The sequence below is a fragment of the Salvelinus alpinus genome, chromosome 28 (assembly GCF_045679555.1).
Source record: "Salvelinus alpinus chromosome 28, SLU_Salpinus.1, whole genome shotgun sequence".
Taxonomy (NCBI): Eukaryota; Metazoa; Chordata; class Actinopteri; order Salmoniformes; family Salmonidae; genus Salvelinus; species Salvelinus alpinus.
The window spans coordinates 29,171,476-29,185,168 of NC_092113.1; the positions used below are offsets into that span (position 1 = coordinate 29,171,476).

The following is a 13,693-nucleotide window of genomic DNA, read 5'->3' on the forward strand; positions in this document are numbered from 1 at the left end:
CACTTCCTGTTGTTCCCATTAAGATGGAAAAGCTACAGAGACAGTCTGATTTCTCACTAAAACCAGTGCAATATTACACTGGATAAGACATCAATGATGGGAAACTTTTTTCTGATGACTCATTCATTCTTCCATTGCTTTGGTTATGGTTCCACTGAGGGGCATGTTCTGAAAAATCACTTGAGCAGGAGTTTGAGGAGTTGAAATGTAAGAAATTCTTTGAAGAGATCCTTTCTACCAGGTAATTAAACGTTATATTAATGTAGCCTATAGTGCAAAATAAACCAACGCAAAAAAATAAATATCATTCACATTTGTGACTCGTTTCAGGAAATTAGACGTATTTTGCGCGTCACTACTTCACAGGAGAACCATTTGAACATAAACTATTTTTTAAATCAAAATGCGTTTTTTGTGCAGAAATGCCTTCTGGAACATGTGAACTTTCATGTGCCTTAATAACAAGCGTCTATGCCATCTGTAAATAAGAATAATATTGTTAAATTACGAGCCTAGTTGGTTTAGCCACAGAAAAAGCAGCAACCTAGCCATGATTGGCTGAGATAATGAGTGGGCTGGACATGCCAAGAGATGAGTTCGGATTGATCTGCCAACACTTCTGTCTATATCATGAGCTGGTCAGTATGTGTAGGTAATCCTTTCTAACACAGCTTTTTTGAAAGATATCACATAGTAGAACTACATTAGTGTTGCTTTCCACTTTCTGGAGGACCAAGTTTTGAAATCAGAGGAATTAGACTATGATCGCTAAGGAGAAGGAGAAAATGCTGCCGTTTGATTGCAATTATGCAGACCGAGTCGAAAAGAGAACACACAGAAGGCTGTTGTATAAAACACCTGTTTACGGATTACATCTTCAAACTAAGGGCAACCATGACATCCGTGACAGAGAGCATCCATCCATGTACAGTTGAAGTCGGAAGTTTCCATACACTTAGGTTGGAGTCATTAAAACTCATTTTTCAACCACTCCACAAATTTCTTGTTAACAAACTATAGTTTTGGCAAGTCGGTTAGGACAATATCACAATTCCAGTGGGTCAGAAGTTTACATACACTAAGTTGACCGTGCCTTTGAACAGTTGTAAAATTCCAGAAAATTATGTCATGGCTTTAGAAGCTTCTGTTAGGCTAATTGACATAATTTGAGTCAATTGGAGGTGTACCTGTGGATGTATTTCAAGGCCTACCTTCAAACTCAGCGCCTCTTTGCCTGACATCATGGGAAAATCAAAAGAAATCAGCCAAGACCTCAGAAAAAAAATGGCAATTTCCAAACGCCTGAAGGTACCACGTTCATCTGTACAAACAATAGTACAAAAGTATAAACACCATGTGACCACGCAGCCATCAAACCGCTCAGGAAGGAGACGCGTTCTGTCTCCTATACATGAACGTACTTTGGTGTGAAGAGTGCAAATCAATCCCAGAACAACAGCAAAGGAACCTTGTGAAGATGCTGGAGGAAACAGGTACAAAAGTATCTATATCCACAGTAAAACCACAGTAAAGTCCTATATCGACATAACCTGAAAGGCTGCTCCAAAACCGCCATAGAAAAGCCAGACTATGGTTTGCAACTGCACATTGGGACAAAGATTGCACTTTTTGGAGAAATGTCCTCTGGTCTGATGAAACAAAAATAATAATGACCATTATGTTTGGGGGAAAAAGGGGGAGGCTTGCAAGCCGAAGAACACCATCCCAACCGTGAAGCACGGGGCTGGCAGCATCATGTTTTGGGGGTGCTTTGCTGCAGAAGGGACTGGTGCACTTCACAAAATAGATGGCATCATGAGGGCGAAAAATTATGTGGATATATTGAAGCAACATCTCAAGACATCAGTCAGGAAGTTAAAGCTTGGTCGCAAATGGGTTTTCCAAATGGACAATGACCCCAAGCATACTTCCAAAGTTGTGGCAAAATGGCTTAAAGACAACTAAGTCAAGGTATTGGAAAGCCCTGACCTCAATCCTATAGAAAATGTGTGGGCAGAACTGAAAAAGTGTGTGCGAGCAAGGAGACCTACAAACCTGACTCAGTTACACCAGCTCTGTCAGGAGGAATGGGCCTAAATTCACCCAACTTATTGTGGGAAGCTTGTGGAAGGCTACCCGAAACGTTTGACCCAAGTTCCACAATTTAAAGGCAATGCTACCAAATACTAATTGAGTGTATGTAAACTTCTGACCCACTGGGAATGTGATGAAAGAAATACAAGCTGAAATAAATCATTCTCTCTACTATTATTCTGACATTTCATATTCTTAAAATAAAGTGGTGATCCTAACTGACCTAAAACAGGACATTTTTACTAGGATTAAATGTCAGGAATTGTGAAAAACTGAGTTTAAATGTATTTGGCTAAGGTGTATGTAAACTTCCGACTTCAACTGTATACGGAGTCTAGCTAGCTACATTTTCAGAAATTACACATTTCTAATTTTGTCAGAAAGTCATTTTCATTTCAAGTTAAAGTATATTGTTAGCTAGCTAGCTAACGTTAGCTAGCTGGCTCTCTAGCTAATGTTACGTATATGATCTGTGTAGTTATATTATTCGTATCTCAGAGCCATTTGCATTGGTAGTTAAAGCCTAATGTTAGCTAGCTAACGTTGAACCTGGTTCGTTAGCTACCTGCAGATTCATGCAGGGTAGTAACGTTATGAGTTGGGATTATGGTTCATTGTTTAGCTAGCTAGCTACATGTCTGAACAAAAGACTCCACTCCTATGCAAGTAACCATTTCAAAAGAATGTCAGTCGATAGATGGCTATCACTCTCGTCTGAGTGTGCCAGAGCACAGAATAACTGACGAATTTACGAACGCTCAACACCCGTTGAATATGGTCGAAGTCAGTAAACGTTGGCAAAAAAGCATAACTAAATTGTTGCCAGCACCACAGTTGCAGTCACCAACGCTCTGAATAACATAAAAACAGCCTGACCAGCTCTGCTAGGGTGAGTAAAATGGTCAGAGTGAGCTGTTCTCTCATTTGTGTCTGGAAGTAGCTAGCAAGCTAGCCAACGTTAGCCAGTTAGCGTGAGTGCTTGACTGCTGTTGTTAGGTCAGAACGCTCGGATCAACCCTACTCCTCGGACCAGAGCATCCAGTGTGCGCTCTGAATGCTCCGAGAGCGAAACGCTCTGAATTTATGAACGGACAACCTGACAACGCTCTGAGTTTACCAACACCCAAAGCGCACTCTGAGCACACTCTGGCACTCCAGATTAAATTTACAAACACACCCGTAGTATAAACCAGCCTTTAGTCTTGAAATCTTTGGTTGTTTAGTACATGGCCTCACATGGGTGTAGACAAAGAAGAGCTCTCCACTAGGTGTACCAAATCATTCAAGGGCCATTTTCTCAAAAGTGAGGTTACGGGGGCCTCCCGGGTGGCGCAGTGGTCTAGGGCACTGCATCGCAGTGCTAGCTGCGCCACCAGAGTCTCTGGGTTCGCGCCCAGGCTCTGTCGCAGCCGGCCGCGACCGGGAGGTCCGTGGGGCGACGCACAATTGGGCTAGCGTCGTCCGGGTTAGGGAGGGTTTGGCCAGTAGGGATATCCTTGTCTCATCGCGCTCCAGCGACTCCTGTGGCGGGCCGTGCGCAGTGCGCGCTAACCAAGGGGGCCAGGTGCACGGTGTTTCCTCCGACACATTGGTGCGGCTGGCTTCCGGGATGGAGGCGCGCTGTGTTAAGAAGCAGTGCGGCTTGGTTGGGTTGTGCTTCGGAGGACGCGTGGCTTTCGACCTTCGTCTCTCCCGAGCCCGTACGGGAGTTGTAGCGATGAGACAAGATAGTAATTACTAGCGATTGGATACCACGAAAATTGGGGAGAAAAGGGGATAAATTTATTTAAAAGAAAAATAATAATAATAAAAAAAGTTGAATTACTATCCCATTGTTCCTCAACTGTAGTGTATGATAAATCATTTTCTGGCTCTGAGTCTCTACTTTTATCCAATGTAAAAAACACACTTTCAAATTTTGCTACGTAAGACTGAATTGAGCCAGTCGGTCAAATCAAATCAAAGTTTATTTGTCACATGCGCCGAATACAACAGGTGAAATGCTTACTTACAGGCTCTAACCAATAGTGCAAAAAATGTATTAGGTGAACAATAGGTAAGTAAAGAAATAAAAACAACAGTAAAAAGACTGAAAAATAACTGTAGCGAGGCTTTATACAGTAGCGAGGCTACATACAGACACCGGTTAGTCAGGCTGATTGAGGTAGCATGTACATGTAGATATGGTTAAAGTCAGATTTGTTTCAGTGGATTAATGCTCAGTACTACCTCTTATCCTAACTACAGGAACTCTTAGAAAGGCTCCAGCCAGAGTCTGTTGCAAGTCCCCTGTCATAAACATGAACTGCTGGCAAGGCCTATATAATCAAGTAGGGCTGCTGTATCCAGCTGTGTCCCAGCTGTGCACATAGAAATACACACAGGCCTACGCTGAGACAATATAATTGAATTGTAGCACATGTCCATCTATTAGACTAGAGAGACTTCTCTGTAAGTATGCATCTCTCCTGCTTGGTAAGAAAGTGAACACGATTTAATGTGATGCGCTAAGAACAGAAGTCTCTACATGAAAGATGGCTTCATGGAGCTCTGTTTTACAATAAAAAGGCTCCAGAAACATAGAACAGTGTCACACACAGAAGACGGCGGCAGTCCCTTCCATAAAAGGTTAAAGGGTTTGTGGGTAGTCCAGTTCATGGTGACCCAACCTAATTACTGTTAACGAAGCATTCGCACAACTTCAAAGAGCTACTGGAAATGTTGTGATCCTTGTCACAATCAAATTGCTGCCATAAGAGAAAAAAGAGATGAGAGCAGAGCAGTTGTGGCTAAACTTTCCTTTTAAGTCCTAAACTACTGTTGGCTGTCGACGACTCACTCACTGAAACAAGGTGTTTACTGTACTGCAGCTGAGTCTGAAGAAGGAAGGAAAAAATCAACTATTATTTTCTTTTTCCTTTTTCTTTACTAGATCAAAGACTAATAGAATTGTGTGTAGCTTTGCTTCCCTTTTTTTCTCATTTTAGGGAGTAATGTGAATTTGTTTTTTCAAACAAGCGGAACAAAAATTGTAAACTGTTTAGCCAATCCCTAGAGCAGGATTATTACTATGATAATGGGCACTCCCCTAGAGTAGAGCAGGAAACCATGTCTAACTGTAATACACAATGATATGATAACAAATTCTGCACCGGAGGGAGCAGGGGCATCTAGTCTTTTGTGTTATCGAGTAGCCAAATTGAGTAGCTGGCCAGACCAGCACGCATGCAAGATGTGGTTCTCGGTGCCGAGATTAGTGGATATCCTGATATCCCCCTTTGACATGCCATCAGTAATGTAGGTCAATTAGACAGATATTTGTTACTGTCCTCTACTATCAATAAGTTGAGAAGAGTATCTGAAACAGTAACAAATATGCCCTCTATGTAAACTAAATCTCCTGAAGCAGCGTTTCCTAAAGAGGAGAGGGAAAGTCCAGTTCTCCAAGGCAACATGAACTATTATTGATACAACAGACTGTAGCAGCATCAAGGGCCCAGAGCTGGAGTCCATGAGTAAAACTATTCCTACTAACACTGAATAGTGATCCAGGATAATGTCTTGGCACTGGCAGTAAACAAATAACCAATCAAGGATAAAGGGAGTTATGCTAACACATAAGTCCCAACACAGACAGTGTCCTTCTACAATACAATTCTACTCTTTTCTTTCCTCTTAGGGATGAATTGAAATGTACATAATGGGTGCCTGGAGGAAAATGGGGGAGGGTCATTATTTTTCAATTTCAGTCAAGGGGAGGGTTTAGTATTTTTTTAATCTATCACAGGAGAGGGTCATGTAATTTGTAATTGATGAAATGTCAGTATTTCTCAGTGTTTTAGAGTTAGTTGCTTATTAGGTTATATATCAATGTGTGCCCGATGCCGCTCCTCCTATACGCTACAAAGTGCATGCTCGGAGAAGCACAGAACAACGTTCTATTTCTAAGATAGCTGCTGGGATGGTGTAAATAAAACGAATCTGCATTACACACTGCAATGGATATTCCAGCCCTGAGCCCTGGCCTGCTCTGCTCTTTCTGATCACAAACTTTTTTGTGTGCTGCCTAACCAACGGCTGTGCTGTGTAGTCCTACGGCGGCAGTTCAGGAGTCAAAGGCTTCTTCCGAAAATATTTTGTTGATTAGGCCTAATCCAAAAAAGGCACCATCTTGTGAGCTGACTAGACTAAAGCCTCTGTTCTGTTCAGTTTGAGAAAAAGAGTGCAAAGATGAGAAGGAGGACCGGAGGTCAACTTTGATAGCTTGCTACTACTATAATTGATTTGATTAAAAACGATATGTTTCCTGCCCATGATGTAGGCCTATTTATCAGAGTTATTAAACTCACAATAAGCCAGATTCGAGAAAGGTACATTGTGGTGCTGAAACTTGATGCAGCAGCGTGGCACAATCAATCGTAAATGGACAGCTCATTGTGCTGAAAGTAAGCAAATTCAAGTAGGCATAATTCATTTCAACGTCTTAATTTAAATTAGAGGGCTTTGTGTTAGACGGCTTTGAGCCTATTTCTTCCTCTTTAACAGATGAAACAAGGCTATAGGTTGCTATATCTATAGATTTTGTAGGTCAATTCCTCCACCCACCATGCACTCTGAATAGCCTACCTCTGTGTCAGTGAAGGGCTGTTAAGTTAAAACCAGGACTCAAATTGAGGGAGTATAAGAGGGTAAGCCATAGGCCTACCTTTTATTAAAGACAATGGCAAAAAGAACAGGTCTACTCCTTGTTAGCTTAAGATTTGCTTTATGCTAGAAACAAGCTGTAAAATACCAGGGAAAGACGTGACTCTTACTTCCCAAGACTTTGCTTGGGAAGTAATCTAAATCTGTCACTATCAATTGATAAAGTTATTCACTTTCTGTACAATAGAAAATATACAGAAAGGTAGGCCTAACTTTTGGAAGCACCATGCTCAGATTCCTAATGATGTCTCAGATGTAATTATTTGCAAACAGGGACAGTTTCATTGCAAACAAGACACACTGATTTGGCATTGGAGAAATATGATAGGCCTGTGTGTTCATCCTATCTCTCTGTCCATTCTTAGCCTGTAATTTCGGGAAAATTGTGTGGTAAAATGACGTAGAATTGCATGACATTTTTATAAAAGGCTATTTTTTCTCGGACCTGCAAATACGATGATAGATTCATGCAATGCTTTTACTACAAAAGAGATCTTTCCAATCCTACTCTTGTCTACAGTGATCTGTGAACCCACAACCTTCTGGTCTGCAGCCCTGTGCCCTATCAAAATTCCTGCGTTGCAATGTAATGCTTACAGGACGAAGAACAGTTTCTAAAACTGCATATCTAAGGCTCTGGTCTGTCCAACAAGTGAGGGTAAACGGTAGACATATTCTCTGCTATCCACTTGATGTTTGAATTATTATTTTGGGTATAGGGGAGGGTCACTTTTTTTCAACTGTTCTGGGAAGGTTTAGGTAAAATATATTTTGCTGAAGGGAGGGCAATCCATTGTCATTTCAGAGAGGTTCGATTTTCTCCATGCAATCCGTATTATAAATAATGTTAACTCCCTTATCTTTCTTGTTCTACCAAGTTGTTCTCTAGAGTAGTCAGGCAATCTCATCCTCTCCCTTCTTCATGTTCTGCTCTGTTTTCTGACCCCCTGTATAGGTCAGTGACGCTCACGCTGGTGAGTGCGGCCAGTGACCACCTCCAAGAAGGCCAGAGCAGAACAACAACAAAGAGCCCACCAAAATAACTGCAGCTGCCGCCTCTTGTCCGTCTGACCCATGTGACTATCTGAGAGCCCAGGCAGTCTGACAAACAACGCCACTGACTGACACGCACGTCACACCAACTGTCTGTCCAGTCCATGGCCCACCACCACCCCATGAAAATTGCCACAGTCCTGGGTGGTCTGTCTGGTGGACTGACCATTGGCCTTCAACTCCCACTCATGCCCAGATTGCACTGTCAGATAGGCTCTATTACACTGATCTGTGATCCTCTATGTTTCAACATCTGCTATCCACAAAAGACGCTAATGATGATGCTAAGGGTAATGGCAAAGGCACTGAATAAAAAAATTCTGCAACTAAAACAGCACACTGTAAATTTGTTAAGTAGTTGGGATATGGTTAGACCTACATTGTTTAAAAATAAAAAGTTTTATACAGGTCAGACTAATAAAATCTATTTTGCAGGATAGACATTCTAACATTGAAACACTACTCCTGAAGTCCTCTAGGAGTTCAGTATGATCAAGGACAGAGTGGAAGAGGAGAGGAGAGGAAAGGAGAGGAGAGGGAATTGTGAGAATCTTCCTATCTAAGACACATGACTACAAAGTTAAAACAAAACACACCACATTTCTCCTCCTACACAATGCAACCTTATCTGCAATGTTTGTGTGCCTTTGACCTATCTCAAACTGTGCTGGAAAAGTCTTAACATATTAATTGAAGGGGATTGATTATGTAAGTTTGAAGTGTTTTAAAATAAATTAAATTAGTGTAGATGGCAATTCAAACATCACAACAAACAAAGTGTCCAGTAGTCCTACAGTACTCTGGGTGCTCTGTGAACCAGTGGAACACCGTGAGAAGAATATGGAAGATGTCTCCTATATAACTGCATTGAGATATGCTGCAGAGGTTGGGAGGGACAATGCTGAACAGAAGTGTAAGTAGACCAAGTAGAGCAATTTCTCAAGCAAGAATGTTGCTAGGACTGTCTGGGAGTGGTTTGAGTGGTGAACATTTGCTGTTATTGGCAGAGAGGTTTAGAACTCTTTCTTATTGGTCTATTACCTAATTTACTGCATGGTGACATCACCATGAAATACCCAAACTCCATCCCACCAAAACAGGCTGACATTTCAGGCAGTCTTTTCAAACAGTTCTTACACTAAAAGGGCATTATCATAATTTTCACAATTTCACAGTATTATTCCAACTTCAAAGCGTGGAAATATACACTGAGTGTACAAAACATTACAAACACCTGATCTTTCCATGACATAGACTGACGAGGTGAATCCAGGTGAAAACTATGATCCCTTATTGATGTCACTTGTTAAATCCACTTCAATCTGTGTAGATGACGGGTAGGAGACAGGTTAAAGAAAGATTTTTAAGCTTTGAGACAATTGAGACATGGATTTTGTAGGTGTGCCATTCAGAGGGTAAATGGGCAAGACAAACTATTTAAGTGCCTTTGAACGGGGTATGGTAGTAGGTGCCAGGCGCACCGGTTAGAGTGTGTCAAGAACTGAAACGCTGCTGGGTTTTTCATGCTCAACAGTTTCTCTTGTGTATCAAGAATGGTCCATCACCCAAAGGACATCCAGCCAACTTGAAAACTGTGGGAAAAATTGGAGTCAACATGGGCCAGCATCCCTGTGGAAGGCTTTCGTCACCTTAAAGAGTCCATGCCCCGACGAATTGAGTCTGTTTTGAGGATAAAAAGGGGTGCAACTCAATATTAGGAAGGTGTTCCTTGTGTTTTGTACAGTCAATGTAAATAAAATACACCCTATTTTTTTCTGTCAGAGCTTCAAATGATAGTTCAACAGGTTCACATGTTAGGTGCTTGAGAGACTAGGAAAGGGAAAAGGTTCAACATAGCAAACACAACAGGATGTGCATCATAAAGAGTGCAGAAATGGCACTTCTACTTCCATCACACCACAGTATGTAAGGGAGAGTGAAGGAGAGGCGAGGGCCTGCATGCCACAAGTACAACCCACTGGACAGGAAAGGGAGACTCAACAGCAACGTGTCTGTCCAAACCAATCCAACTCAGAAAACCAGTACTGTTCCTTCCCAACTGCTGTCATGTTAAGATCTAAAAATGGAACGGTGAGCACAGCACGCTGCAGCCCTGGCATTCACTGCTGTCAGCCAAGGCATATTGCTACTATTAAGACAGGCCCATTCTCTAAATCAGACATTATGTCAGAGTAATGGATACAGTATTTAGTCATGGATATTTACTAGCAACTAGCAACAAGTCCAAAATGTAACACTGACTGAACTTGAAAGAAAAAGTAAAAATAGACACTGAGTGCCTGGATACCAGTAGATACCAGTAGTGTAGTCAAACATACAGTAGGCCATGTCAAGTAAGACTGGATAGTAATTAACTGATGGAAACCCCAGAAATCCCATATATTCTGAAGAATCTGTGGAAAAACAAATACTATTTTCAGACTTGTTCAACTTTCTTCTTTACTTGAATAGCCCTGTGTGTAGTATGTTTATCCGCCAAATCTGCTTTGACCCTGAGGTCACTAATCCAAGCTTCTCAGCAGGATTTAGCCGAGAACTACAAAACATCAAACCCACCCCATGTGGGGTGTTCACATCTAAGATCATCAATGGGTCAACAAACCACTTAAATGCTCCCATTCTACTGATGGAGGCTTAAAGATAACTTCAAATCTACTACTGTGAGTGTGATCTGCTAATGCTGAGAACTACCAAGTTCACACGACCTCGTATGGCCTCATTCGTTTACATGTGAGTTAACTCCTGATACAGTTGTCCTTATACCGGGCCCTTAATTGGGGGAATTCCTGGCTAGTGTGTCCAACCTGTAATTCACCTGTTTAGTCATGGCTAACTGTGGACGTCCAACCAACCATGATTCAGTGCTCTCTGTACAGTAGATATCCAGCAAGCTAGGCCTCAGTGCTGAGCTCTTTCCGGTAGCAGAGAGCACATGCTATGCCCCTGGCTGCCCCAGATCTGATGTCAGCCCTGTAATGCTGCTACAAAAACAATTATTCCATCATGATGTAATGAGCTCCACTAGCTGGCTGGTGGCTGCCAGTCAACACCGTCTGGCACCAAGGACAAACTATGAACCAGCCACCATTACAAAACAGAGTGGAGGGGACTTAGTCTTTGGGCTAGAAAACGTCATCATGATCCTCGGTTCAAGTTCATCTGGTATTATCTTTACCCGTACTCGCAGCCTCGACTCCTGCCATTCTAGGTTTCTTGAACGAGAACACGGTGTTGAGGACTAGTACCATGAGACTACACTAGCTATACTCCTAAAGGGCTAAGGCCACTATTGCCTTAAGTCAACTCACTACTGTTATTGCCTGATTCCAGTGAGGTGAATAAGATGGGAAGGTGAATTAAAGTTTGATGTCATTAGTGGCACCATACAAGATTGCATGAATCAGGCAATAACCTGCACATAAACATACCAGGCCGGCTAGCACAGCTATAAACAACAGATATGGTTCCCTGAGGGAATCTAAGGGGAATATCGCTAGATCATCTGATAGTATAAACTAGAAAACAAAAAAGGGATTGATGTCCTCGATGCATGGCGGGTGACAGCCTTAATGCTTAGGTCAAATAGGATAGAGAAAGTCCCACACTTTGCTAACAAGAACTCCTGTTGTCCAGACTGTCATCCAACCCTTGGCTAAACACAGCCCTATAGGTGGAAAAATACAGATAAGAGGTGGTGCTGCAGGTAGAGCAGCATGACTAACATGTTAACATTGTGTTCAAGTCACACCACTCACTCCAAATTTAGCCAGACATTTTGTAATCTCACCTCTCACTGGTTCTGTTAAATTTAGCTGAGTATATTCAATGGTGCCTATACTGTGCATATCTGCCCTCAGAAGGAAAGCTCCTATTGGCATAGATCTACAAATCTCAAAGAGGACAGCATCAGAATCATGGGAAGGAGATGGAGGATTGCAAAACAAAGATGTTTGTGTTGTCTGCTTCAGCTTTTTGTTTGTCTTTCTCTTTCATGTGTGGTATTGTGTTTTCACCTTCTGTCATTGGATCAAAGGAAGAATGGGAATGTTTACATCTCGTGCATCTCTGCCTCCCTGTTGTGACCAGACACTCAGCACTGTGAAAGAAGATGGTGCAGCCGGATGTGGAGGAGACACCATTCAGAGACAGACAGACAGTTTCTCCTGGATGCATCCATCTACTAGACATATGGACACTGAAATAAGGCCTGTCTGAGGGAGAGAAGGTCCTGGTTGGGTAGTTGACAGAGACAGACAGACAGTTTCTCCTGGATGCATCCATCTACTAGACATATGGACACTGAAATAAGGCCTGTCTGAGGGAGAGAAGGTCCTGGTTGGGTAGTTGACAGAGACAGACAGACAGTTTCTCCTGGATGCATCCATCTACTAGACATATGGACACTGAAATAAGGCCTGTCTGAGGGAGAGAAGGTCCTGGTTGGGTAGTTGACAGAGACAGACAGACAGTTTCTCCTGGATGCATCCATCTACTAGACATATGGACACTGAAATAAGGCCTGTCTGAGGGAGAGAAGGTCCTGGTTGGGTTTAGTTCGTTTGTTTATTAGGATCCAGTTTAGCCAACCACATGGCTTATCTTCCGAGACAGGGCCGTGCACATACCTTTAGGGGGACATGTGCCAACCCCCCCCCCCCCCCCAAAAAAGGGGTAAGCAGCACAATCTGATGGGTAAAGTATTTTGCTAAACTATTTTTAACTGGAATAAATGCTGCACATATTAAGAATGACAACACAATTCCAGTCAAAACAGAAGATTGTAAAAAATACTGTAGGCTACTATATCCAGCCCAAATCCAGCCCACTATCATGTATCCCAGCAGTTTGCAAAGTTTTTGGCCTGCAACCTCCAAAATGGAGTGGTACAAAACTTGCGACCCCCCCACGCCCACGCACATGCACACACGCGAACATGCTGGCACAATTGCTGCGCAAATATAGCCTGTATTTACAGCCATAAATGAAAATAGGCATTTTAAAAACGCAAGATAGACTACAGAAATAAACATCGTTTTACACCTGAATTTGGAGCTGAAGGTCATTCATGTTAGCAGCCAATATCAACTAGGGATATATCATGTCACTTCTCTGGAGTCCAGAGCAAGCCAAATCATACAACCTACTTGTAGTAATGGTTGCAGGATCGGATGGAAAGTTCTGTCTGCACCGCACCATCACTTTGGAGGGCAGCCTGCTTGCAGAGTGCTCGTTGCCAGCCTTGTAGTCCTGTTCTTCCTTACAAATATTGTAATACATTTGCCAGAATATGTTACATCTTCATCCTATAATATTGAAGGCAGTGCGATGTTACAGCTGCTTATCTTTAGACATATAGTCAGTAGCCATCAACACTAGGCCTATCCGAAATATGAAAAGGATCTGTCACGCCCTGACCTTTGAGAGCCGTTTTATTTCTCTATTTGGTTAGGTCAGGGTGTGATGTGGGATGGGCATTCTATGTTTTGTTTTCTAGGTTTCTGTATTTCTATGTTTTGGCCGGGTATGGTTCTCAATCAGGGACAGCTGTCTATCGTTGTCTCTGATTGAGAATCATACTTAGGCAGCCTTTTTTCCCACCTAATGTGTGGGTAATTATTATTTTCCGTGTGTGTTTGTGTGTACCTCGGTTGCGTCACGTTCATTGCTGTTTACCTGTTTGTTCTTTGTTTGTTAAGGTTTCACTCCTATTAAAAGATGTGGAACTACATGCACGCTGTGCCTTGGTTGATTTATGACGGGGAGTTTGAGGATAGCGAGCGTGACAGGATCAATCAAATTTCCAGGTAGCCTATTGTTCTGG

The 13,693-nt window shown here is 42.3% G+C and overlaps 1 protein-coding gene and 1 long non-coding RNA gene across 12 annotated transcripts in view; one reads left to right on the forward strand and one right to left on the reverse strand.

The window, feature by feature from the left end:
• Positions 1 to 13,693, reverse strand: part of hspg2 (heparan sulfate proteoglycan 2) — a 190,736-nt gene that overhangs the window by 117,540 nt on the left and 59,503 nt on the right. The window lies entirely within an intron of this gene.
• On the forward strand, positions 38 to 8,183 carry LOC139557611 (uncharacterized). The gene is made up of 2 exons (XR_011671436.1): positions 38 to 241; positions 7,754 to 8,183. It is a non-coding gene; the product is annotated as an uncharacterized lncRNA (long non-coding RNA).